Below are 8,977 nucleotides of genomic sequence, written 5' to 3' on the forward strand. Positions count from 1 at the left end.
CTCCCTGAGTGGGGTGCTCCACTTCCTCGACACCTTCATCAAGTTGCTCCCCATGCTCAATAACCTCACCAGGTTGCTCCCCCTGCTCGGCAACCTCGTCGGTCGTACTTTCTGCACTTGTGGGATTGTTAGAAGTAGAAGGAATAGTAACAAAGTTAGGAATTATACCATTCTTCGCCTTTTCTGACATATCAGCAGCAGTTCCAACTTCACTTTCTCGGAAGACTACATCTCTACTTCTGATGACCTTCTTCTTTACAGGATCCCACAGTCTGTACCCGAACTCTTCATCTCCATATCCGATAAATATGCAGGGAATAGATTTATCATCCAGCTTTGTTCTCTGCTCTTTTGGTACATGTGCAAAAGCTCTGCAACCGAACACCTTCAGATGCGAGTAGGACACCTCCTTGTTGGTCCAGACTCTCTCTGGGATTTCAAACGCCAACGGAACTGATGGACTCCTATTGATCAGGTAACAGGCTGTCTGAACTGCTTCACCCCAGAATGACTTAGGCAGTTTAGCCATTCTGAGCATGCTTCTCACCTTCTCCACAATGGTGCGGTTCATCCTCTCGGCTACGCCATTGTGCTGTGGGGTTCCAGGAACTGTCTTTTCATGTCTGATCCCATGACTTGAACAATACTCTTCAAATTCCCTTGAAGTGTACTCACCTCCATTGTCACTTCGGAGACGCTTTAGCTTTCGACCCGTCTCCCTTTCTACTAGAGCATGAAACTTCTGGAAAACTTGAAACACCTGATCTTTGGTTTTCAAAATATAAACCCATAATTTTCGTGAAGCATCATCAATAAAAGTAACAAAATATTTGTTACCGCCCATTGATTCAATTTCCATTGGGCCGCAAACATCAGAATATACTAAATCAAGTATATTCAATTTTCTTTCAGACGATGTCTGAAATGAGACTCTATGCTGCTTACCAAATAAACAGTAGTCACAAGGTTTTACCGTTGTACCTTTGGCATAAGAAATGAGTGATTTCTTGGCAAGAATCTGCAATCCCTTCTCGCTCATATGACCCATTCTTTTGTGCCACAAATCTACAGAAATCTCATCTTGTGCCGCGTTCAATTCACCTTGGCATATTTCTGCATTTGTCCTGTACAACGTGCCACGAGCAACTCCCTTTGCAATCACCAATGATCCCTTAGTGAGTCTCCACTTTTGATTTGCAAAATAGCTCTCGTATCCATCTCGGTCTAAAGCAATTCCCGAGATCAAGTTCATCCGTAAATCAGGTACATGCCGCACATCCTTTAGAACCAATGTGCATCCGACATTTGTCTTGATACAAATGTCACCAATCCCCGCAATCTTTGAGTAACTTGTGTTACCCATTTTCACTGTGCCGAAATCACCTGCTACATATCTGCAAAAAAGATCTCTTACCGGTGTGGCATGGTGAGATGCCGCTGTGTCAACCACCCATTCCGACTCTGAACCTGACAGGTGCATGCATTCCTCTTCCTCATTTATAAAGAGGACAACATTATCATTATTTTGCACCATGGCGGCTGTGTTGTCGTCATTCTTCTGGCCACTGGTTTCACCTTTGCCCTTCCTTGGATTTGGGCAATCTCTTTTGAAGTGACCTGGTTGATTACAGTTGTAGCAATTTCTGACTCTTGATTTGGATCGGTTCTTTGACTTCCCACGAGCTCCAAGATCTACCATAGTTGTTCGAACTCCTTTGATAACTCCTGCCTCTACCTTCTGTGATGAGAGCCTGTCCTTGATTTTCAGGCTTCTTTCTCATCTTCTCATTGAGTAGAAGAGCCGATGTGACATCTTTCAACTCAATAGTAGTCTTACCGTGCAGGATGGTTGTTGCCAAGTTATCGTACGAAGATGGCAACGAGTTCAATAGCAAGATGGCTTTATCTTCTTCCTCGATTTTCACTCCGAGGTTGGCAAGCTGTGTGATTAGTCCGTTAAACACATTTAAATGTGACAAAAAATTCGTACCTTCACTCATGTGTAGGGCGTATAACTGCTTCTTCAGGTACAATTTATTTGTCAGCGTTTTGGACATGTATAGGTTTTCCAACCTTGTCCAAATTCCTCGTGCAGTGTCTTCATCAATGATGTTATTTACCACATCATCTGATAAGTGCAACCTAATTGCACTAGCAGCTCTTTCATCCAAGTCAGCCCAATCCTCAGCTTTCATGGTATCAGGCTTTTTGGAATCAACATCTAGAACCTTGTGTAATCCTTGTTGGATGAGCAGATCTCTCATCCTTCTTTGCCATGTTGAGAAACCGTTATCTCCGTTGAATTTTGCTACCTCGTACTTTACTCCGGACATTTTTATTTTTCACCAAGTATAGTACTACCGACAGTGAATAGTATTTCAGTGAACGAGCAGAACCTGTGCTCTGATACCAGTTGTTGGGAATAAACCCCTTACCAAAATAATATTCACGGTAATAAAGCGGAATAATAATGTAGCACCGAGATACGGTAATTAACAAGAATAAAAGAGTAACAATGACACCAAAATTTTTACGTGGAAAACCCTTCTGAATAAGGGAAAAAACCACGACCCCGAGAGGAGCAACTGATATCACTATAGTAAGGAATTTTACAACTTTGTAGGTCGGAGGTAAATACTCCAAAGACCACTACAACACTCAAAAGAAATAACCCTCTTTTGATATTCCCACCTCACTACAATATCGCTCTCTCTCTATTTTCCTCACAGACTATTTTCTTATACCTTGTCTGTGAAACCTTACTCTTTCTTTCTCTCTTTGTTGGTGTGTAGAAATGAGAGTTGAAGCTCTCCTTTTATAGCCAAAGCTTCACCCTCTAAAGCCTACAATATTTGACAATTTACACACACTTTTCACAATTCAACAAAGTTGGCTACCAAACCAAAGAAATTCAACAAGGTTGGCTACCAAACCAAACTAATTCAACAAGGTTGGCTACCAACCAAACCAAGTCAACAAGGTTGGCTACCAAACCAAAGAAAACTCTTATTAGGCACATGCCTAATACTTCTTCAATGAGATGGACATCATCACTTTCATATTTTTGGCATTTACGTTTAGGTGCTATATGTCTTCCGGGAAATGAAAGAGTGCGTCGTTTCAAAGTTAAAGTATATACATGTAGTAATTAAAAGAGTCCGCGAAGTGTCTTTTAATAAATGGAAAACTACTAACTGTGAACCCAACTTGGCTTTCTTTTCGTTTTCCGGTGCCAATTCTTCAGTTTACTTCCTTTAGTCGCTGATTCAATTGTAAAGTCAAGCATCAATCCAGTCCATTTTGAAGGTAATTAACAATATTTTATTTCATTCATTGGTAATTATAGAATACATTCCATAGTTTATGTACTAGATTGTGTTGTAAATAATTGAAATAGGTCATTTTTAGGGGTAACAAATAGGCGGATTGGGCTGAATTTGGGTGGGTCAAGATGAATTAGGTCAATAAATGAGTCATTGCCCAACCTAGCCCAAAGTGTACTTGGGCTAAGATGGGCTGGATCAAGATGGGCTAAATAATGGGTCATAACCCAACCCGCCCAACTTAACCCATGTTTTAGAACCATGCTCATCTTGTATTAAAAAAACTTTTTACCTTAAAATGTGTAAGTCGTAAAAATTTTGTGGTTGGGTTGGGGGAGGGGGGTGGGTGATGCAGAAAAATGAAAAAAAAACGGAAAATAGAAAATTAAAAATAAAAAAATGTTAATATTTTTTTTTGAAAATACAAAATTTTTTTTTTTTGGGGGGGGGGGGGGAGGGGTTGCAGAAAAAAAAGTAAAAATTTTTTTAGGGGAGGGGGGAGTTGCAGAAAAAAAAACAGAAAATTGAAAATACAAAAAGTATAAATATTTTTTTGAGGGGGTGGAGGGGTTGGTGGTGCCAAAAAAAAAACAGAAAACTAAAAGTACAAAAAAAAGTAAAAAATTTCTTTTTGAGGGGAGGCGGGTTTTGGGGGGGAGGCAGGGTGGGTGGATGGTGTAGAAAAACAAAAGAACATAAAATTAAAAATACAAAAAAAAGTAAAATTGGGGCAACTAAATAAATTTCTATATAAATTGGGTTGAGATACCTTTTATTTTGGGTGAGTTTCATGGATTGTATTTAGGCTGCTTAATGGGTCAGAATGGGCTATAAAATATAATGGGTTAATTTGGGCTCAGCCCAAATTGACCCATGAGCTAAAATATTTGTAACATAACCCATTAATCTCTGGGCGAGTTGCGCGGGTTAGATGGGTTTGGGCTCAAATTGCCACATCTAGTCATTTTATTGAGTTCAAATATACTTTGAAACTTAAGGGGTACAAGTCTCATCTTTTCGTATGACCGAAAAAAATAAAATAGTTTACTATATAGTACTTAATTACTTTTAATTTAGGATTAACACAATTAGTTTTGTTTCCTTCTTTTCTTAAAGTATATTTTGATAACTGACCTTTTCTTTCTAATGTTCTGCTTTAAGAATTAGCAAAATGCATGAGCAACTACTGTGAGGCAATAATTAAATTTTTTATTATAGCATTTATACAGGATTAGTTTTAGTTCATTTTCTTATTTTAAGTTTGTAACTAATATTTTCTCAACTTGAATGGTATGTAAATACTTTCTGATTTTTATTCTTTTACGTGTGTGTCATTTTCTTTTCTTTAATATAATGTTGCACTTGCTCAATAAAATAAGCATCTCAATAAATGCATGTTTAGAATAATACAGTTTTTAATTTTTAACTTTAAATTGAGTTTATAAACAAAAATTCAATTTACAAATAACTAATACATATATATAATTTTCTAATTTCTGATAGAAAATTAGCAATAATATGAAAATTAAAATATTAGTATATAACAAAATTAAAGGTTCGAGTTCACTCTCAAAGAGAGAGAGTGAGAGAGTATTTGACCACTCTTGTATTTTTGTCCCTCGAGAATATATTGATGATTTGATTCAAAATTTAATTTCATTTGCAATTATAGTTATTTGTGCAATATGCGTTTACAAGAAAGAATATAAGAGTTCGGGCTCTTGCTTTTCTCAATCATAATATTATATTCTCAATTTTATAGTTTGCTTATTTTCTAGAAATCTTTGTACCCTCCACGTGTATGATTTAAACTCAAAAGGTTTTAAAATATGTTGCAATGACAAGAGGCGGTAGTTTTTCCTAACGATTATTTGATCCTAATAAAAACATTTGTATTTCATTTATACGATTTCTTTTTCTTACATACAACTAATAAATTTAAATAATTTTATTTGTGTAATTAGTAGAGTAGCTTTAAAATAAAAATGGAATTTTAATTTTTCTGAATCTCCTTAAATCTTTCTTAATTATATAAATAATTTCCTTGGTAATGTATAATAAACTATATATAGCATTGCATAGAAGTATTTGCTCTAAATGAATAAATTTATGAACTAACATGTGAATTAACCCAATATATATATATATTGTTTAAAAGTGTTTTTTTCTATTAAAAAAAAGAATGATATAACTTTATTATTTAGTCTGTTGGTCTCTTTGTAAATTCACTAATATGTCGTGCGAAGCGTGAGTGATTCTACTAGTAATTTAACATTTATAGGAAACGTGCAGAGAACAAAGTTATATGAGAGAGAGGTTTAATTTTGACCTTTTTTCCTCCTGAACTACAAAGAAAAAATTTATTTTCATAAAGATATTATTTGCAAAGAACAAATTAAGATGAGAAAGAGAAAATTTATTCTCTTAATTGTTTCAAAATACTTTATTAATATCCTATTGTGGACTGTGGAGATTACATATACTTAATTAATAAAAATATAAATTTAAGTTGCATACACTAAGCCGGTGATAAATACTATTTGTATAGTTCAACTTGTGGTCTAAGGTTATTTATTTTACTTTTTTTTTTTACTTTTGAAAGAGAAATAAAACAACAACAAAAAGAATTAGCTAGCAACCAAACTAGGAAAATACTAGTACGCACAAGCGCATGCCATTCAAAATAAGACTCCATATTAAAGGCTTAATTGGCTAAACAATTAGCTATTGTATTAGCCTCCATGTATTGGCACGTACTTTCACTTTTCGTTGGTAGTAGGTTTTTATGACCAATCGTTATTTTCTTTCATTGTTGATGTCACACCTCCTTTTTCCGTACCCGAGGGGGTACAAGGGAGTTTTTTCCAATTAAAGGACAATCGAAACGGGATTGGTTTATTTATTTCAGAGTCACCACTTGGGAGATTTAGGGTGTCCCAAGTCACCAATTTTAATCCCGAATCGAGGAGAAGAATGACTCTATATTACAGTCTGCGTACCAGAAATCCGGATAAGGAATTATGTTAACCCGGGAGAAGGTGTTAGGCATTCCCGAGTTCCGTGGTTCTAGCACGGTCGCTCAACTGTTATATTTGGCTTATTTATCTGATTTTAAATACAATATGAACTTATGTGCAAATTTTATCTTTCAACCGCTTTTATCATTTACTGTTATTTTTATCAAGAATTGCAACGTTATAAAAATGTATCTCGAACCACGTTACAATCAATGTACCCGTGGTCGTCGATACACTTTGACTCCGTTGAGATTTGGATTTGGGTCACATCAATGTGCACCCGAGTTTAAGGAAATTAAATTATTAAAGGCGCGCCTAAAGCGACTAGCGTATTTTTTTTTAGGTAGGACCGTGGAATTTTACTAAACGATCCATCCCGAAGTCTAAATAATTTTTAAAGCAAATATTTACTGAGGGCCCCGCAATTTGTATTTTATTTGGCGAGGCTCATCTCATTCTTATTTTTTAAAAATGAATTTGCAACGTCATGGACACGCATCTCGAACCACGTCACAATCAATGTACCCATGATTGGAAACACATTTCGACTCCGTTGAGAATTGGATTTGGGTCACATAAATGTGCACCCGAGTTTAAGAAGGTAAGATTTATTAAGGCGCGTCCTAAAGAGTCTAACGTATTGTTATTTTAGGAAGAGGCCGTGAAGGTTCATTAAACGGCCAAATCCAAAGTCTAGTCAATGGTTATGTATTTTATTGAGGGCCCCGGCGGTTTGTGATTTATTTGGCGAGGCTCGTCTCATTTTTATTTTAAAAGGATAAACCTATAGCGGCTACATTTTTCTATTAAGTTCGTCTCTAAAATAAAAGAAAAATCTCCTAATTATTTACATGCTGAAAAATGCAACTTTTTAGTTATTAAGTTACGGCTAATGTGAACGGAAAATTGCGATCGCGTTTGTACAAGGAAAAACTGCTTTCATTCCACATTTTATTATTTGCTAGAACATGAGATAAATACATAATAATATCAAAACAGATTAACTATTCTTCGATTAATGTAAACTAACATTATTAGATGAAGAAAGTATACATATGCAACCTCATTATTCATTAATTAATCGGCTACATTTTTATACAAAGAGAGGAAAATTAATATTCAAACACAGATCCGAACAAAAGAATTCAACAGGAACAAGAGCCTGATTAATATTTCATTTTTCACTTCAAGCCAAGAGTGTACAAATGTGTACCTGGAAACAACAGTACAAGAACAAAAGAAGTAGGAGTCAGCAACAGTAGGTTCAGCAACACCGCAAAACCAGTAACAACCAGTAGAATGACCCAGTAACAGATTGAAAACTCAGCAGTGCAAAAGTACAATCGCAGTCAAAGAAGAAGAGAGAAAAGATACGAGATGCAGTAGTTTCTGACTTTTGAATAACACTCGAAGAAAATCAAACAGAATTGTTCGAGTGAAAGTTCAAATTGTCTTTCTCTTTTACTATCACAAACTCTCTCAACTATCAAAGTATGTCAACTCTCCAAGTCTCTCTTAATAATATTCAAGTTCTAAAAACTCTCTTCTTTTTTTTCTCTAAAAAAAAATCCTCCCCCTTTCATGTCAAGAATGACTCTATATATAGCAAGACAAGTCTTCCATTCCAACCCCAAAATTATTCCCCCCAATGGCATGCTTTGTCCCACTACCTAATGTTTTCTTTATTTTAAATTTTGTTCCCCATGCCTACATTAAATAAATACCACATTCCCAACCCATTACAATATGTCCCCCATGCCTACATTAAACAAGTACAAGATTCCTCCCCATTATGTTTTGTCTTGTCCCCTATTATATTAAACAAGTACATCAAAAACCCCACCCCATTATATTTGTTCCCCATGTTTAACATAAAGAATCAAAATAATGTTTAATTACCAAATTACCCCTCTGACATTATTGCAATTACCATTCTACCCCCGAATGCAATGCAATTTACCAAAACTACCCCCTCAGCTCTAAACAAACAATTAATCATAACTCAACCAAAATATAGTCAAGATGACCAATTTCTCAACAATCTTCAACAACAATTATATGAACACGATGAACAACACAACTCAAAATTAATGGAATGAATTAACCATATCGGGAACCAATCCTGGTTAATTTAGACCATGAATGTATGAGCAAGAACACAACAATACGAACAACAAAACACATGATTCAAACTAAATTAACAAATCAAAGACAAACATAAACCCACATTAAATCACTGGATTTAAACATGAACTTCAAACAAAGATGAACATGAATTAAATCTATTTTTAGCAACAAACATGACGGATTCTAACGATTCAAACAACATTAATATTTTCTGGAAAATACATAGCACATGAGACAAATTGAAGAGATAATTAATTAAATTCCAATTTGAATCTAACAAACATTAAACTAACAAATATTCATTTAAACAAACATGAAATAAACATGAAAAATAACTAATTAACTTCCATTTGAAATCTGAAAATTAATTCAACAAAACACATAAACATGAACAAAACAAAAGATCAAATATCTAACCATAGATATGAACAAAACAAACATTTTACCGATTTTAGATTCGAAAATATCAAAACAAAATACAGACAAAAATAAACTCGAAAATCTACTAAC

The sequence above is a fragment of the Nicotiana tabacum genome, chromosome 10 (assembly GCF_000715075.1).
Source record: "Nicotiana tabacum cultivar K326 chromosome 10, ASM71507v2, whole genome shotgun sequence".
Lineage (NCBI taxonomy): Eukaryota > Viridiplantae > Streptophyta > Magnoliopsida > Solanales > Solanaceae > Nicotiana > Nicotiana tabacum.